We start from the raw sequence: 19,385 nt of genomic DNA, 5'->3' as shown, positions 1-19,385 counted from the left end.
TACCAACATTAAGAGGTCACCGAGATCCCAGCACATCTACATGTAATTTTGCATGGTATTTAGATGGGGAAAATCAGGGCACAGACTGCGCTGACTGACACAAAGGACACACTGAAACCATTGAATTTTGGTAGCAAGATGAAGAATAAAACCAAGGGCTTGAGGCTTAAAACACCAGCAAAAATGCAACCGATGTTCATAGAGATGGAGAGCAAAGATCACAACTGTCGGCTCCCAAACGGTACCAACAGCTCATCCAAAAGCAGCACGTTGTCACCAATGCATGCAAAATCCAGGAGGCAGGATGCAGATGTAATAGCTAGTGTCGATTAGAGGCTCTGTCCAAGCAGATGTGTTCACAATTTGATTCCAAGGAAATGCTGGTTCCCTCCTTTTGCTCTGAAATGTTCCCATGGAAAAGCCTGGTCAGGGAATCTCTGCAGCTCCTCTCCTGGGATTAGGTACCAGGGGATTTAAAGCCATTTTCAAACCTCAAGGACAATGGTGGATTTGGAGGGCAGAAGAAGCCTGGTTAAACACGGGTCGTTTCTGGCTTGATAGCAATAGGCCTCGGGGATTCAAAAGTTGAGAGCCTCCTTTTTAATGGAGTTAATAGATTTTTATGGTAATTGATTTCTCTCTAAATCCCTTGAATACAAAGTTTAAACTGTTTCTAAAGAAACATGAATGCATTGACTTGTTGGTGGCTGGAGGCACACTCCTGTAACACATGGTGCTCTCCAGCTCATCCAGAGGGGATGATCTGCAGGGAGGAGATGGTCCCTTTGCAAGCAGAGGTGCAAATGGTACCAAAAACAAGAGCTCAAATCAAGCCCAAAAGGGCTGAGATTGTCCCTTGTCTTTCTGAAAGCCCCTTGGACACCTTCTGTCAAGATTATGCTAACACAGTCATAGAACCATAGAAACATAGAATGGTTTGGGTTGGAAAGGACCTTAAGATCATCCAGTTCCAACCCCCTGCCATGGGCAAGGATGCCCCACACTAAAACATGTCACCCAAGGCTCTGCCCAACCTGGCCTTGAACACCACCAAGGATGGAGCATTCACAACTTCTTTGGGTACCCTGTGCCAGTGCCTCAGCACCCTCACAGTAAAGAACTTCCTTATCTCCAACCTGAACTTCCCCTGTTTCAGTTTGAACCCATCACCCCATGTCCTGTCACTACACTCCCTGATGAAGGGGAATGGCTGCACTGGCTGCATGTGCTTTTTAAGCCAAAGCTTGAATGCTTATCCAGCACCATCCTGGGTCAAGGTGTGCCAAAAGAAACAAGGGTTTGGGTGTCCTTCATGCAATAAAGTGCCCAAACAGCAGAAGCTGGTGGTGATGCAAAGGGTGGAAGCTCTGATGGCCAACAACGTGCCTTAAAGATCCAACAAACACCACATCCTCTAAGCTGTAGCCCCCTTCCACTTCTCATCGATGCATCAATTCACCCTGTTCTCCTGATGGACCTTTCTCAGCTCCAGGCAATCCTGCCATGAAACACAAGGATTTTAAAGCAAGAAAACCTTCCCAAAGAGCATTATTGCTGCATTCCCCAGCATGAAGCCTGGTTAAACAGCAGTGTCAGCAATGAGAAGAAATCGTTGCTCCTTGCAGAAGGGGTCAATGATTTCCCTCCCTCTCCTCGAGCTGAAGCTTTGAGAAAGTGTTTTGTTGGGTGTTTTTTGTTCCTTTTTACATAAATTCCATTGATTTCCTGATTTAAATGGCCTGCACTGTGCAGTAATGTTTAACAGAGATGATGGGGGTATATCCGGTGAGGCTGCTCACTAAAAGATGAAGTGGTACCCAGAGGAATCCTATTTTCCACTTCAGTACCCATCTGAAAGTGCCTGGTTTGTTCAAAGGCAGCGACTCACAAGGGCTGCTGGCTTCCCAGTCCCACCAACATGAGGTTTAGACCCCAGAGCCGTTGCTTCCCATCGTAAACGTGGTGGGGAGATGAGGATCATGTATAAAAGCAGCTGGATTAATATCTCAATAGGTCTCCTTAGAGCATGGCAAAGGTTGGCTATGGCTTTCCTCCAGGGTGGGAGACATGGCGTGGGGTCGTTTGTGCCCATCTTCTTCTCATCCATCAGGCTCCAATATCCTACTGTGCAGCTTCTGCAGTGTTCATACTGGAGTCACACAACAAGGAGCAAAGCAAAGGTTAGGATTTGCTCAGATCTGATGGAAACAACCAGTTAAGGGCAAAACTTCATGGAGGAGAGAACTCCTTGGGATCTGGGCCATTCCCAACTGGGGAGAGGGCAGCAAGGCTAATGGAAAGGTGACAAACAGGTGGAGATAACTGGCAGGTTCTCTTCCCCCAGTATGGGACAACATGCAGAGTAGGGTCCAACTGGGGCTGGTTTTGCCACCTTCCTCCTCCTGCAGAAGTTACCCAAGCAGCATCCAGGAGCACTGGATGGAGCACTGCAGCTTAGAATGGGAAGCAAGGGGAAAAGCACAGCAATACCTTATGATCCTGTAAATGAAAGCTGGACCCTCCTCTCCTTTCCTCCGCACCACGGTGACTCCCTACATGTCAGGTTTTCACATTAACAATAGGAAAAATACCTTGCTAGCTGAACTTGGAAACCTTTCCAAGCTGAATGTTACAATTGGATGGTGGTTGGTGAAGGTCATCTCCAGCAAGTCTCTTCCTTCCTCTCCCAGAGACCCAGTTTTGAGGGGGATTGATGGTTTTGCTTGGGAACAGCAATGGAGGGTTTGCTCCTCACCCCTAATCTCTCCTTCTTGCAAACAACGCCAAGAGCACAGTGAAGGTTTGGGGTGGGTAACTCTGAAGGAGGGTTTTCACTGCTCATCAGAGGTCTACATGGAACAAATGGCTCTGCTTCAACCCTATAGGCCTCCCCACTGGGCTTCTGATCCTAATACAGCCTTTGATAGCATCACCTGGGCATCCACAAGCTGAGAAGCATCACAATGTGAATCCTACTTAAAAATGTGTGATACACTTGGAAGAGAAAAACCTGAAAGAGAAGTAAGTGATGGTGGTTAAATAGTACTTAAGTGCATTCCCAGACATGGGGAACACCTCGAAACCAACTTCAGCTTCTTTCTGCTGCCTCCATTCAGTTTAATGCTCATCTTTTAAATGAGCCTCCCTGCTTTGGGCTTTGAGGTGATGGGAGATCCCTCAGCACGTGTGGCACAGAGACAGGAGCTGCCCATTGAATGGGTACCACAGTTTTAAGTGTATTTGTGGGGTTTTCACCCTGTTGTCATCAGGGGCATTCATGAGATGATGCTTCTGTCTTCCCATAAAGAAGGTGAAAGGTCCCATGGGATTATGTATTGATGGAGTCAAAGGCAATACTTCTAGACAAGGAGATCAATAGATGGTGGCGGGGATGTTGGTGGAAAAAAAAGGCTTAGGAAGTCAATTGATGAAGGGATTGACTGCTGGGCTGGCAGCCAGGCGGCATGCCTCAGGTTACTCACTTAGGCTGGATCTTTTCCATGGTATTAACATTGCAAAGTGCTCCTGAGCAGGACTGAGGGGACTGGGAGCTGGGACAAAGAAAACACAGATCCCAGCCTGAGGTCCCGCATCTCCCGTGAGCCTCTTGGTTTTGTGGCTGGATAAATTCCACAAGCAGAGCCCTGTTGCCTCTGGGCTGATGCCATTTCACTGCCTCCAGGCTATTCAATTCCATCTTGCTGGAACAAGGACCATGTCGGAGCAAGCAAGGGAAGAAGGGCTTGTGCATGGGACTTGCATGCCCCATCTTCTGCTCAGGACCCATTGCAGGCAGCCTAACCCTGCCAATCTGCTCTTTCAACCCCATCGAACCTCACAGACACCCTCCAGGACCTACAGCCTAAATCTACACCCTGCTCAGGAGCCAACCTCAGTGGGGTACCACAAACTCACCGTAACAGATGACCCCTACAGACTATGCTTGACAAAGCCTCCTAGGATGAGGATGGGCCCTGAATGTTCCCTGCTGTCCCCTGACATGGTCACAATGCAAGTACCGGCTGCCTTTGTGTTAACAGTCTCTGCTGAAAGGGATGGAACCACCACAGATCTCAGCTTCAGTTCCTATTAACCAAGTGAAACCCTTCCCAAATGCACCTTCCCATATTTCTCTGACATTTGCATCCTGCTGAGATGGTGCCACTAGTTTTACATCTTGATTTGGACTATTCTGGTCTCCCAGGTCTCATGTTCAGCACTGGCTGAGTTGCTGGGGCATTGAAGCAAGTGTGTTGTGACAGGCTGACATCTCCCTGTTCATACAGCACTGGCATAACTTGCCATTTTTACTATACACCATTATTTTTACCTCTCTACAAACTTGTTGTTCCATGCAATCATATTTTATACCCACTATAACCTGGTGTTAATGGTTGAGGAACTGAGAACTGGCTCCCTGTATCCATCTAGACAGGGTTTTATGGACCAACTGTCCATCCTGTTCAGCAGGATGCTCCAATCAAAGCTCCCATGGATGCAGCTAAACCCATTTTGGACACTCCTCTCAGGTTGCTGCTGGGTCTGTGCTCGCCCAAGACACAGGGAATAAGGACTTATAGACAGTGAATTGGAAAGAGGCACCCACTTCCCAGCCAGGGCAAGAGCAACCAGTCCATGAGCTGGAGCCAACCAGGGGGGTCTGTGGAAGGGTTTAACCCCACATCTCTCACTTTTCACACGCATTTCTTTATTGCCTTCCTTCCACTCGAAGGTGAGCCTGAAATGAACACATCACACTCCTTTCACCACCACCTGCACCACCTCCTGGTGCTACGGTAAACTCAAAACACCATTTATCCCAGCAAACAGTCGCACTCAGCCATCCTTCCCCAGCTTTCCCATTTACACAGACCTCTGCTCCCTGTTTGAGCAGCCCTGGTCCCTGCCAGCCATGAAATGGTCTCCCCAGGGGAAGCTCTATTCCAAAGCACAGGTGTGAAAGGTCCCCAGGTCCTAGCTCTGGCTCCCTCCAGCAGTGGTTGCAGGTCTGCTCCCTACCTCTCCTATGGGAAAGGGGACATCATGAGCAGGAGCAAGGGTCCAGGTAGCCAGACAGAGGAACTGGAGATGCCTGCTGCTTTTCTTCTCTTTTTCCCTTATCCACTATCAGGGCCAGAGGAACAAATCTGGTGGAGAGGCACTATTTGGGACAGGAAGATCTGAGCATTGCTGAAACATAAGCAGTGTTTGGGAAAGCTGGGTGGAAAAAGCAGACAAGCTTCCATACACGTAAACCCACTTCCAGTCATGAGCCCCAGTGCACTGATATTTAAGAGCAGGGAGAGCTGACAGTGCTGCTCCAGTGAGAAAGCCCTGAGTAGCTGCTGTTCCAAACAGCTTCTGGAGAGGAGATACCACCCCACCAGTTCCCACTGTATAAACCAGACTGAGGACAGTGCCAGGACCTGCAGGTGGGGACATGGCCCCATATTCATGTTCCAACCTCATATTCACAAATACAGCCTTAAGCACCTCCTGACCCAATGCGTCTCCCCATGCACATGATGCTGCTTGGGGCACTGGAATCATTGAATCATATGATCATAGAATGGTTTAGGTTGGATGGGACCTACAAAGTTCATCTAGTCCAACACCCCTGCAATGAGGAGGGATATCTTCAACTAGATTCAGGAGAACAGATGTCTGCATCATCCATCCCGTTTCTGCTCCTCCTGATCCATGCAATGGAGCGATTTCTGCCGGCTCCATCACTTTATTAGAGCCACAAAGACTCTGCAGACACCCCATGAATCATCTGCCTGGTGGCCAATTTTCTCCTCTCCCCGGAAGAAAGGCACTTTCTTGTAATCCCTGATTGCAAGCAGAAATCACATTATTTTGGGCCTATGATGGAGAGCAGCCAACTGGAATTGCTAATCACTGCTGCTCCCTGCGAGACATCATGTCAGCATCTACAGGGGGACATAGGGGAGGCTGGTGCTGAAGGATCTCAGTCACCATAACCACTACTGAGGCAGGAAAAGCTGGGTTGTGTGACTTGATGCTAGGTCAGTAAAGACCCTCGAATCAGGAGCTACACACATGTGGTTGCACTCAAGCAATCACTGCATTCATTGCAAAGATCCATTAGTCTGGGCCAGATGTAGGAAAGCAGAATCCCACCCCTGAAATCATCCTTCTTCCCCAGACAGGAATGGTCCCAGACCATCCCTTTCTGCTGCTTCTCCCATAAACCACTGAAATACCCATTCTGTCTGCAGTTATACCCAGTTCCAGTGGGGTCTGCTCCGCTGCTGTTAAAGCTTTGATCCAGGATTTGCTTTCAGCTCTTGCTATTCACCACCATCCACCTCTCACAATCCAACTGAACAAGATCAGAAGAAAACTAACTCTGTATTAAGGAATAGCTCCTTATTCCACTGGTGGGAAATTCACTGGGGCCAGATTCTGCCCATTGCAATGCTCAGACATCGTGTGTGCCTCAAAGAAAGCAACAGGAACCCAATTCCTCCCACAACACATCAACCCCCCCCAAACCAACCCACCATGTGCTGCACACAACAGCACTTCACCATCTCTCCCTGCCTCCACAACCAGCTGATGCCCCTGAGCCACCCCCCCCATCATGGGAAGTGCAAATTCACCCAAAAATCCAGATTTCAGGCAAGTTTGGGGCATCTCAGACACTTTTGAAACAGCAGTGAAGGGTTTGTGCCATGCACAGGGAAGGTGGGAGGCTTTCTGCATCCTCCTCATCCTCCCCATCACCCCCATCCCATTCTCACGCCTTTGATGCCACGGTTCATTTCACTGCAACCCGAGAATGGGGAGAGCAGAAACACACACAACAGAGCATAGAAAACTCAGTAACAGGGCAGATGGACACACAGACAGCGAGGGACAGACAGAGAGCACTGCTTACCTGGGCCACACCACCGCACGCTGGCTTCTCCCTATGGATGAGAGGGTCCAACAGCCCCAGGAACAGGCATCAGCATCGGTCGGGCTGCAGTGAAACTCCCTCCACGCTTGGAAGAAGAAGTTATGAGGCAGGAGGAGGGGCTGCTCCGGGCATTCCCCCCCTTCCACCTCCGACTCCTTCTCTGAGGGCCAGCAGCTGGGATGGAAGCAGTGAGGCTGGGATAGGGGATGCCACCCCATAGGAATGCTGGAGTGAAGAGGAGGGGAGGGAAAACACAAATCCTTACCTTGTGGGCACAAAATAGTAATAAAATAACTGGGATGTTTGCAGAGGAAGGGGCCAGTGTGGGGAAAAGGTTGGGAGGAAGGGAGGGAAAGGCTCTATTTCCAGGAGGTCAAAGAGCTCAGGTTGATATTAGCAGCAGGAGAAGATGGGAAATGCCAGAAGCGGGGTGCAAAACTGACATATGGGTCTGATTCAGGGGTCTGACATTGCTGGGAGGGTATGGAGGGGCTGGAGTCAAGATGTCTCAAGGTAAATCATGATTTCACTTTATCTGTCTCACCTCACAACAGCAAAGAGCTTTTTAGAGATGGAGGATGTTAGCAGTGATATTAAGAAACTGAGGCACAGGGCGGTGAAGGGGATGCAGGTGTATTTGATAAGCAAACCCTGTTGGATATATGGAAAATGACCCCATAGTATTTACCATATGTGAGAAATGACCCCAAAAAGGACACCAGTGCCACATGGGGATGGTGGAGTGACCACAAAGCTCTAGATGAGGTGGGTAGGCTCTCTTTGCAGGGCTGAGAATGGGTGAGACTGGAAGATGAAGCACCCTGCTACTAGGAAGGAGATCAGTGCCTAAGAGGGCCTGAGGAGCACTTGCAACATATCACCTTCATGAAGCATAAAGGATCCCCATCCACAATCACCCCCGACATCCATCAAAGCCAGATACACCCCACAGCAGTCCAGTAGTGGGGTGAAAACCCCTTCAGCCACCCCTTGAGCTTACACCACATAAACAGAGCTTTCAGCTCAGGAAAAGACCCAGTGGAAGAACCAGGGACTCCACATCCCAAAATCCTGATTTTGGTGCTCAAAACAGGGGCTGTTCCCCACATCACCAGTTGTTTTGCAGTGCCAGGGGTCCTGAGAACTCCAGTGAAGAACAGGTCATATCACAGTAGGTCCTATCCATCCCAGCCTCTGGCCAAGTGATAATGAACAGGACAAAGAGGTCAAAGACATAAGGGAAGAGTAAAAGACAGGAGCCCCAGGGTGAGCAGGAGCACACTGGGTTGAGATATGAAGCAGGAGAGAATCCCAGCCCCATCCTGACCCTGGAGGTCCAGGTGAAGCCAAAGGGGATGGGGAGATAGATGAAGAGGATGTACAAAGCATCCTCAGGGCTCCACGTTTTATTACTGCTTCTGGGACCATCACAGCCCCATCAGCAAATAAGAGGACCCTCAAACGGCTGCTAGAAGACATAAATCAGTGTCTGCTTCCAGGTGTGTAGGTTTAACAGTAAGGATAGAGCAGTGCAGCTCTTCCCATCCCTCCCCACCAGCTTGAGCCCGCAGGGAGAACACTTAGGCTGATGTTTTCCCACTCCAGTAAAGTATCTGAATGATTAACTGCTTCCTGACCATATATACTCCCATTTTCTTCCCTCTACTCAGACCATTCCTGGCTGAAAACATCACCCAAAGCTCTCCAGGATTTAAGCAGTAGGATTGCCTGCAGATCCCAGGCTTCAGAGGAGCACTCCTTAAGGCTCAGGCTTAACAACTGAATCTAATTGAACCATATAAAGCTCCCTAAAGCCCTGAATGCCTCGTTATCAGGCTGAATAGGCTTAATTGCAATTGTATCTGCATTCAGCAATTGAATCTGTTCACAAGCCCTGAGTGGGGCAATCAGGAGATGCTTGTGCCATGCAGCTCAAGTGCATTTCCAGCAGAGCAGGGCTGCCATTGGCATTTGGAGGTGCCCAAAGCTATGGCAGGAGTTGTGGTTTTAATCCAGGTCCACTGGAGTTCCTCCTGGGCATATGTGGCTTCTTGCTGTATTCAGAAGGAATACAAAAAGCAACCCAATGGGTTCTCTTGCCCTTTTCTGTCTCCAGGGTCACTAATCATAAGGCAGTTTGCAGCATGATGGGGGTCAGTCTCATCTACAGCCTGCACCAAGAGTCACAGTGATGATGAGGCTGGCCATCCTATGTGTCCAGGCCTCCTGGTTGGCTTCTCAGTGCCTAAAAGGGGATACAGGAAACCTGGAGAGGGGCTTGGGACAAGGGCCTGTAGGGACAGGCCAAGGGGAATGGCTTGAACCTGCCTGAGGGGAGACTGAGATGAGCTCTTAGGCAGAAGCTCTTCCCTGTGAGGGTGCTGAGGCGCTGGCACAGGGTGCCCAGAGAAGCTGTGGCTGCCCCATCCCTGGCAGTGCTCAAGGCCAGGTTGGACACAGGGGCTTGAAGCAAGCTGCTCTAGTGGAAGGGGTCCCTGCCTCTGGCAGGGGTTGGAACTGGAGGAGCTTTAAGGTCCCTTCCAACACAAACCATTCCATGATTCTGTGATAAATCTGTAACACCTGATTATGTGGTACATAAGTGAGCTAGCTGGGGTGGCAGAGCAGTGCTGCTCAGTTAATAACCCAGCACAGCTGAAATGAAATTTCCCATTCTCAAGCCTAATTTCCTTGGCACTAGCTCAGGGATATCTACAGGCACCTGCATCATGACCACATCCAGCTCCTCTGTCCTAATCCGCAAGGATGACCACACTGAGCAACAAGAAGAAACCAAGTGTCCAGCATCTCCATCTCAGTGTGGGGCCGTAGAGATGGGGCCAACCTAGCTGCTAACTTATTTGTGTGCCACCCTTCTCCAAGGAACTGTTCTCAGTTCATGCAGGAGTTTTATATTCAGTGAACACCTGGAGCTGAACAACCCTGTATGTTGTTACCAAACCCTAGAGCCAAACAGCCTCCATCAAAGGGATGGAGCAGGGCTGAGGAATGAAATCGGTTCTTTAATTGTCAACCAAGGAAAGGGGGGAATATCAAACAAGGCCAAGTGCAAATCATAGAAATAAACTGTGCTGAAGCATATTTGGGACCGTTCCAAGAGAGGCTTCTCAGCTACTCAAGCAATCAGCAATATTTTAAAGCAATCAAGGGAGAGTAAGGGAAGGCAAACAAAGAGGAGCATTCATGGGCAGTCCTCACTCGCCTCAATGCCAACCTTCCTGGGGAGGAAAGACCTTCCTTTTTCTAAACTTCAGGCTTAATATTTAGCAAAATGCCTCGGTCCCAACACATAATTCATCAGATAAAAGCAGGGCGAGGTTCAGCAGTGTTTGCTGATCCCCAACCACCTCTGCCTTGAGAAACCATTGAAAGGAAACCAGCCCTTGTTTTTCATGCCCTTGTTCTTCACTAGCCTGAGGCCTACAAAGCAGAGATGGGGCTGGTGCAGAGACACAGCAGAGCTGTCATGGGGCTGAGAGGTTGGGAATGGTCCCTGGAGGCAATAAGGATGCTACATGAGGTTTCATTCAGACCAGTTGTGCCATGATGGTTCTTATCACTCCCACTCCAAGATAAATGCTCTCCTTTGATAAGCCCAGCCCCAAAATCACTGGAGCCACGTTTCCTCTTGTCCAAAATCAGGTTCCCAGTTGTTTTCCTTGTTGAATTTTCCCATTCTGCCATCACCCCTTGCAGATCTCTCCTTTCCTTTCCTATTTATCTGCCCCTTCACTCTTCTTGCATGAAGGTTCTGAACACCTTCATTGTTTTGGCCTTTCCCTCCCTTTCTCTAACTGCCTTTTCCCAGCTTCCCAGGGCACTTTGACATCTCCATCCAACTGCAGAGCCCTCCAGAAGGTCCACCATAGCTTAACCTGGCCCTGTGTCCATTGAACTAAGCAGAAATACTTCCCCAGGACAAGGCCACTGGTCCATCCTGAGCTTGATTCAGATGAAAGCAGACTGGCATCTAATGGCACCTGAGATGTCTTTAGCTATGTGGGACATTGACTTGGTCACTCACTTCCTAGTTCTTTGTACTTCTGATTTGTAAGACATATCTGGATGGGAATAAACCTTATTTCACCCCCAAACCCTCTCTCAAGAAGGACCAACAAAAGGCAGGCAGAGGGACATAGCAATGGAGAAAAGCTGACCTTGAAGTCTGCCCCTTTCTGGATGAAGCTTTGTGGGATCACCTCCAAAGCCTGAGGTTGCACTGGGACATGAGGTGACCCTGGACTTCTACAAGAGAGGCACTTAACACCCTATAGACACTCAATACCCTCCACAAAGCTGGCAGCAGGGTTATAGCCCATGGCCAGCATAGATGCATCTCAGCTCCCATTCTCTTCCACCAGATGGGGAGATGGGGAAGCTGTTACCCTGAGCCATTTAAAGCTGCTTTCACCAGTCCTGTTTGTGCCCATCCTCTCAGGGGACCTCCTATATGAGGAAATGTTAACCCTTTTCCATCAAAAGCAGTCAGGTCAGCAAAACCTATTATTTAAGCTTATTAGAACACAATCTCACTAGCCAGCATAACACAGGTGTAAATGGGATTACATGAAGTGGGTCCTCCCGACCACTGCAGTTCAACCTGGTTCTCCCTGCAGACATGTTTCACCGTTTTTATTCATTTCCATGCTGAGATTTGCTCATTTTGGGAAGGAAAACGCCAGCAGCAAGAGGAAACATTGAACCAGTACCCAGAGAGACAACAGCAGCTCCCCCTTAACACAGCAGTGTGGTTTTGGAGAAGGGGATTGCTTCAGTTCTTTGGAAAAGTAATTAAAGAACAAGAAGATAGGAGGAAACCTTACTTCCAGTTGGCAGCAACGAGCTGCATTTGATCTGTGGTGTGAAACCAAGCGCAGCCACAGGGTATCAGGGCAAGGGAGCACAGATTAGCTAAAGGAGGCAGAGATTTGGTTGGGGACTTTGGTACTTATCAAAGCGTGACCCTCATCCTATGCCCTGTGCAGGATATACTGCAAACGACTACATGTTCCCACTCTAGTCTTCATCAGCTTAAAAATAAAGAAAGAGAAATCATAAATGATCTTCTTTCGACCATTAGTGCATTTTAAGGTGTTCTAAATATAGAACAACATAAATCCCACAGGAAAAGTGGTTTTTCTCTGTAAGAACCAGAAATAGCTTCTACAGTGCTACAGGGAACCTTTAAACATGCATATTCAGGAAAACGAAGGCAAGACTGTACCATACCATGCAGAAAGAGAGGGCAAATCTCCTGGGAGCTCTGAACCAGTGGATACATCACAGTGTAGCATCCAGATGCACTGACTTCAGAAGCAGAAGCAGCAGATCTGCATCGCTGACTGTCAGGTTGAGATGTGCTGCTGTCAGGCCCAGATCTACTGGGGTTACTGGTGAGGAGCTGTATTGCAGTTCAGAGATATGGTCCAAGTGGTGGTGTGGAGCTTTCCATCCTCTCCACTCAGAAATATAGTCCAAGATACATGCCCATAGTGGGCAGGTGGCAAAAATACTGTCAGGGATGAAAAGGTGACCTCATTTTGGTAACTGAGGACAGAAGCAGACTGAGCTCTCAATGTCCAAGCCAATCATGCCCTCTCAACCTTGCAATGCTCGTAGACTAAGAGGTCCTGGCCTTAGTCTCGACGCGTGCTCCCAGTGGAAGCAAAATAACAGATAAAAAGAGAAGTTCAAGAGAATCTGTGATCTTGAGACAGCTATGAAGAACCCACAGATGCTGCCAGAGTGTGCCATCCCGTTCCAATGGGACTCATTACATTCCGATGAGGAATCCAGTTCAGGAGCCTAGTTATTGTCAGGACTGCTGCTCACTTTAGGTCACTCCATCATAGGGGAAGGAAAAATCTGGGCAAAACTCTGCTGTCAAAATAACTTTGGTTGCAGAAAAAACATCAGAAGAGTTGGAATATTTAAAGTTTGATCCATGTGATAACTTCCATATGTCATCTCAAAGCACATTTTGGAGTCCAGGAGAGTGAATCTCTCATTTGTAGATGTTCCCGTCCTGAAACCACTGGGATACCTGAAAACATCCTCGTGCAGCACAGCAACACCCAGCACAGGAGCTCTTACAACAGGGCTATTTGCAAGTTGTACCTTTGCCCCTTGCTGTACTAAGGTCTTCCTTGTGGAGTTAGGGCATGGAGCCTGATTACTTTCCCACTCAGGTTGGAGACTCAGACCATTTTCCCATCATTGGGAAAGCTGTTTTCTCAGGCTGCTTTGCTCTATGAGCTCATTTCAGTCTGGCAGGCAGAGCCAGCTAGTGTTACACTCCAGGAATGGCTATGATTTGCAATTCAGTGCATTAGGGACCGCTGTAATTGCAGACCAGGGTGACCCTTTGCTTCCAATTCAGCAGCAGTTTTTGCCTGCCCTGCTTTTTGTAGCAGTCACGTGCAGCCGTTTATGTGAAGCCATTTGCAGTGACTCAAAAACCATGCTCAAATTTTGCCTCTTTTCACCATTTACTAAATCAAAGAGGAAATAAAGCAAAGAAAAGCCTTCAAAGAGCCTCACCGTGATTAAGCCTGTAAGTACCTATAAGTTAAGCCTCTAAGTATCAGCCAGACAGTGAAGTGCCAAAAACTTCCCCTTGACTCTGCCCATGTTTATGCAAGCACTGCAGTGTTACCTGCTTTAAATACGTACAAATGTCATGTGTTTTAAGCAAAACAGCATTAAATAGCTGTGTGTTGCATAGATGGGGAGATCAAGAGCTTAGCTCCATGAGCAAATGACTGTGGTTTAACAAGACACAATGCACAAGCAGAGAGGAAGCCTTCAAGCAAGAAAATGCTCCTAGGCAAGTATATGTGCAAGGGGAAAAGTGTTATTTTTAGGAGGGAGGAAGAGGTGTGAAGTCATACTGGCCAGGGGCAGTGTAGGATCACGTCCATGGGAACACATATGGTTATATAGGCTCAGCTGATCCCCAACAACTTGTTAAGGCACAGTGGGTTTGATGCCTCTGCCAGGCATTTAGTGCTGTAAGAGGAGCCACCAGGCATCAGGAAAAAGGGAGAGCTCTCTTCCTGAAGAGGCTTTTGGAGGCCTGAAGAGATAATCCAGAACCTGAAAATACAGTGGATATTCACAAGTTCAGGCCACTGAACCCATTCCCATGTCTGATCCCTGTGGCACTGGGATCGCTAGCAGCTAATCCTCCCTTCTGGCATGTCCTATATCACCAGCACAGGATGGATCACATGTGTCTGTCATGTTGCTGTGGGCTTCATTTCTCTTTAATTCATCAAAATAAAACTAGAGGAGCCCATGTTGCCAATAAAACCCTTACCATTGGATGTTGAATGAGAATGACTGAGCAACAGCAACAAGGATGGCCACTGGAGATCAGGATGTTGTGACATTCAAGACCTCCTGCAGAAGGCAGACCACTGATGTCCCCACACATACATGTGCATACAGGAGCAGTGTCCACAGCCTCTTCACCTACTGCTATCCCACCCTGTTCCTTGGGAGGGTTTCATATTTTGAGCCATTTCAAGATTTCCCTGCCTGCAAACCAGAGTTTTCCAAAAAGAAAAGCACATGGAGCACAGCTTCAAACATTTGTTTTACTTATGGAAGAACAGAATCCATTCTCCTATCTGATAAAACACTGCCAACTGAAGTCATTTTAAAGCAAATAAATGAAAATGATCCTTTTAGGAAGCAGCCACGCAGCACTCTTTCACTTTACAGCATCCAAACTGCTGAGCCTGATGCTCTGAGGTGTCACAGACCCACCTTCATTTCTGAAAAAGAATTGTTTCAAAGATAATCTCATCATCTCTGGTGGCCTGAGCTACACTTTGGGATGTCTGGGAGCCACTAACACTCAGTTACAGGGCAGAGAAGGAAAGGCACTGGATATGCTGGGGGTCCCATTAGGCTCCATCAGCAGAAGTCATCCAAAGAGTTCGGAGAGGGTGCAGACACAGAGCTCATAGAATCATAGAATAGTTGGGGTTGGAAAGGACTTTAAGATCATCCAGTTCCAACCCCCCCTACCATGGGCAGGGACACCTCACACTAAACCATGTCACCCAAGGCTCTGCCCAATCTGGCCTTGAGCACCACCAAGGATGGAGCACTCACAGCTTCCTTGGGCAACCTATTCCAGTGCCTCACCACCCTAATATGAAAGAATTTCTTCCTTATATCCAATCTAAACTTCCCCTGTTTCAGTTTTAACCCATTACCCCTTGTCCTATCACTACAGTCCCTAATGGAGAGTCCCTCCCCAGCATCCCTATAGGCCCCCTTCAGATACTGGAAGGCTGCAGTGAGGTCTCCACGCAGCCTTCTCTTCTCCAGGCTGAACAGCCCCAACTCTACATGGTTCTGCTTTCTCAGTGCTTGCTCTGGTGGACAATACAGCACAGCCAAAGGACGGACTGGATGTCACTCTGTGGTAAAATCAGTTTAGGTCAGGAAAGGAGCCCTGGAGGACCAATTGCCTTCTCCAAGCTCAACAGACCCAAAGCATCTCCTCGTACATCTCAGCCCCCAGCCAGCTCAGTGGCCTCCACTGGACTCACTCCAGTGTATCAATAACCTTCCCATACTGGGGAGCCCAAAATTGGTCACTGCACTCCAAATACCATCTCACAAGTGCCAGACAGAGGGACGGATCTGCTGGAGCTGCTGGCTTCACTCTGAGAAATGCAGCCCAAGATGAAATTAGACTCATTTGCTTCTAGGACACATTGCTAAGCTCAGCATCCACCCCTCCTTGCTCATTCTGCAGGGTGGTTTTTCAACCTTTTAATGTGTATTTCTTGGAAGGGAGGCATGTGCTGCTGTGTTATATGTCATCCCAGGGCTCCTCATTCACAGAGATCACATTTTACATCAGCTCCTTCCCCCTCGAGCAGCAGATGCTGCCTGTACTTGACAAGCTTCCCATCCATTCCTGTCCCACGCCAGCTGAAAATCACAACTTCAAAACTCAATTTGGAGGTGCAGGGAGGAACAGGAGAGCTCCTGGGCTTCTTTATACTTAATGCTGCTCAGCAAGTTCATTTATCTTCCCTGTCAAAACACACAGCTCAGTAGGACGCAGCCCCTGCCATTCCTGCAACTAAAAGGAAAGTATTAAACATCTGAATACTCCGGGACTTCAGAGCCCCCTCTTGTTCCAGGATATACGGATGGAAGTGGTGGGAAGTGTCACGCCTCTCACTGTCTTCACATATGGAGGAGGGATGGGAACTGACTCACCAAGAAGCCAGGCCCTGTGGGATGGGGAGGGCAGCTGCATTTGCCCTCAAATTCATGCAGTGAATCATAGAATCACAGAATGGTTTGGGTTGGAAAGGACCTTAAGGTCATCCAGTTCCAACCCCCTGCCATGGGCAGAGACACCTCATACTTAACCCAGCACCCACAGCCTGGTGCATTCTGACTGCAACCAACAGATGTTGAGGGTATAATCCCCACTGGAAGCATAAGCACACCCCCCCCCCCTCAACTTCCACCAGGTTCAACTCCTCATATCCCACTTTTCCTCATCATCAACACCAAAATTCTACCATTCCTTTGCCAAGTTTCATGGTAATCCCTGCCCAGAGCTCTGCTTCTGAGGAAGAAAGGGCTGGAAAGCTCCAGACGTTTGGAATCACATCCAGCCCCACCTCAGGGCAATGCACCACATCTTCCAGTCCACAGGAACTCTGCACACGGGAGGTGAGATGAGATGATGGCTGAAAGCAGCAGAATGAAACCCACCAAAAATGGAAGTGTCAACATCTCAGTATCTCAGATCTTCCCCGGGCATTGTTTGGAGCACATGAACCAAATCAACCACTGTGCACTGTGCCTGTGCCAGGGCATGGGGAAGCCAAGATGTTTTCAACAGGCAGCAGTCAAAACACAGCACGTATATAGTTCCTTCTTGTAACCTTTCTGCTGAGGTTCAGGCTATTAAAGCAATCGTAGCGTGGCTTTGAGGGCTGATAACGGGGCATGAAACATCTCTCAAAACTGAAATACATATACATCTATCAGCTATTTGATACCCTATGGGAGGGGAATCCAGTGCCTAGGATACTACCTGCATATAGGCGGTGCTGGACCAAGGACAAATGGTTCCCCAGTATCTTATAGCAGAGCCACTGAAAGGGGAAGGGAGGTCACCCTGCTCTCCCTCTAAATGATGTTTGGACCCAGGCAGAACCTTGTTGTGAAGAGCCAAAAGCCTTATCACAACAGTAGGGTGCATGTTGGGTCAAACCAGACCTTCCTGAATCATCAGTGACTGATGGATTGTAACCTCTGGATCCAGGCTAACACCACACAGCATGGATATTTTTTCCTGCCTAAACCACAGCATTATGGTGGGTTTGTGGGTACACTTCACCTGCAAACTTCCATTTATATCAGGTTCTGTAGTTACCCAGCTAAAGATGCCTTCTTTTCAGTGCCAGACCTATAGGCACCTTTGGGCACTGACATTCTCTTGTCTCGTATTCCATGAGACCAACCCAACACGCACTGGCCACCAGGAATGATCAAAGCAGACCCCTAGAACAGTGTATGGAACATAGGGAAATGGTTTCTGCCTTCAAACCAGTGTCATCACAAGCACTCCTTTTGCTAGAAAGGTGAGAGATGACAAGTGTGAAGGGCCATTGGCCTGAACAGGCCTCCAGTGAATTACCTGGGGTACCAACGTGAGGTATCTTTTGGTGCTGCTGAGTTTACACAGAGAGAAAAGGACTAAACCAGATCTCCAGATTGGCATAGGACTGGTTTTGGAGATACCCACATGCTGCCTGGAAGCCATCAGGATGCTCTATAGCTCCTATTCCAGCATGATCCCCCTCTTTCCACAGGCAACCTTGCACTTCCCTCCCCACCATAGGCTTGCTATGTCAACCTCTGCCCTTGTATTTCAGTGTCACCTGGGACTGAAGGGACCATCCTCTGCTTTCTGTTAAAGACACCTGCAAAGACAGATTCATATGTCTTATCCATCCCTTCCTGATGTCTGTCCAAGTCTTTCCTCAGTATCACAATCTTTGAAAGCACTCTCAGCATGATTTGCCCATGGAAACAAGAATTGTGGTCAGTCTAGCTGTACATTTGTATCCTGGGGCTTTTTCCATCTTCCCAACAAAATTCCAAGCCAAACCTCACAGAAATCAACAGCCAGGGAGAGTCTGTAAAGTGCTGTGTCCCAGATATCCCAACTACAGGAAAAATCAGCATGTAGCTCCTGGAGAAACTAGACTGAAGGGAAGACTCAACACCAAAGGCAGTATCACTTGGAACACCATAGAGGGGAAATACCCCTTATTAAATTAGAGATGGATTAGGAACCACTTGTTCCACCAAATCCCACAATGTGGAAGGCACATGTGTCTATGCTGGCTGGAGAAATGCCTTGAGATTAAAACCAAGCCCTCTAAACAAGAAGTCACTAAATAAATGGAATTAAGCTCGATCAGAAGCAACAGAGGCCCTCCCCCACTGGAAATAACACAGAACACATTTCCCTCTTTGTAGCTGAATGCTCTGTGGGAGGTATAACAAAATACCCTGCTGGGATGTATCGTTTGCCATCAGGATACCACAGCAAGATGGGACTGGGAAAGCTGGGCTGGAGTCCCTGTTGTCCTGGTCACACATCCCATTTCAATTACTGGCACCGTTTGGTTGCCCATTTCACTCTCACGTTAGGCAACTGGATACAGGGCAGATGTTGGAAACAGGAAACACAGCAGTGAAGTCCCAAGACTACACAGGGACAGCAATGCAGGGAGCGTTACATGATGTTTCCTCATGTGATGACAGCATTTTGTGCTTCTTACTGGTGTGTTCTCTCTTAGGGACATCTAATCTAAAGCAGTTGGGTGGTTTTCACCAGATACAAGATGTGGTTATGGTATGGCACTGACTGTTCATCCAGCTTTTAGCAAGCTAATGTGGACACACTTGGTAGAAGCAGAAGTAAGACCTTCCCTAACTCAGATACAAACACTTGTCCCAGTCTTCCAAGGTGCTTCAAGTCCAGAAAGTCACCAATATAAAGCTCCATGGGTCTTAAAAATGACATCAACAGGCAGTAGGGGGTAAAAAAGGCAGTAGATCATGGTTTACTTGGGAAGCACTTCCCTGAGTTCACTGAAGCAACTTCTAAACATCTCCAAAATGATACGGACTACCAAGACCACACAGTTCCCCTCAGATATTAGTGAGAGCTCTGATGCTTTGACCTTATCCATCAAGACCTCAAAATGAATGGTGAATGAAGGAAACCTTGTCTCTGCCATGAGCAGAAGCTGAAATGAATGTAGCGTGTCTGGTCACTCAAAAATGGACCTTTCAGCTTAAAACCATCAGTCCAAGGCAGGAAGGTGGCAGGAGGCACTGCCGAGCTGCCTCAGACATAAGCCTCCCCAAGTAAGTTAAT

At 48.2% G+C, this 19,385-nt stretch overlaps 1 protein-coding gene across 1 annotated transcript in view; it reads right to left on the bottom strand.

Moving 5' to 3' along the window:
* Positions 1 to 7,112, bottom strand: part of LOC133208732 (collagen alpha-1(VII) chain-like) — a 117,171-nt gene extending 110,059 nt beyond the window's left edge. Inside the window, exon 1 of the mRNA XM_061346820.1 lies at positions 6,905 to 7,112. The gene's annotated coding sequence lies outside the window, so the exon portion shown is untranslated. The remainder of the gene's footprint in view (positions 1 to 6,904) is intronic.
* Positions 7,113 to 19,385: the final 12,273 nt, after the last annotated feature.

Source organism: Neopsephotus bourkii, unplaced genomic scaffold, assembly GCF_033783945.1.
Source record: "Neopsephotus bourkii isolate Nb327-2 ecotype Australia unplaced genomic scaffold, CSIRO-AGI_Nbou_v1 NB_281, whole genome shotgun sequence".
NCBI lineage: Eukaryota > Metazoa > Chordata > Aves > Psittaciformes > Psittacidae > Neopsephotus > Neopsephotus bourkii.
This window is presented reverse-complemented; position numbering and strand designations above follow the sequence as displayed.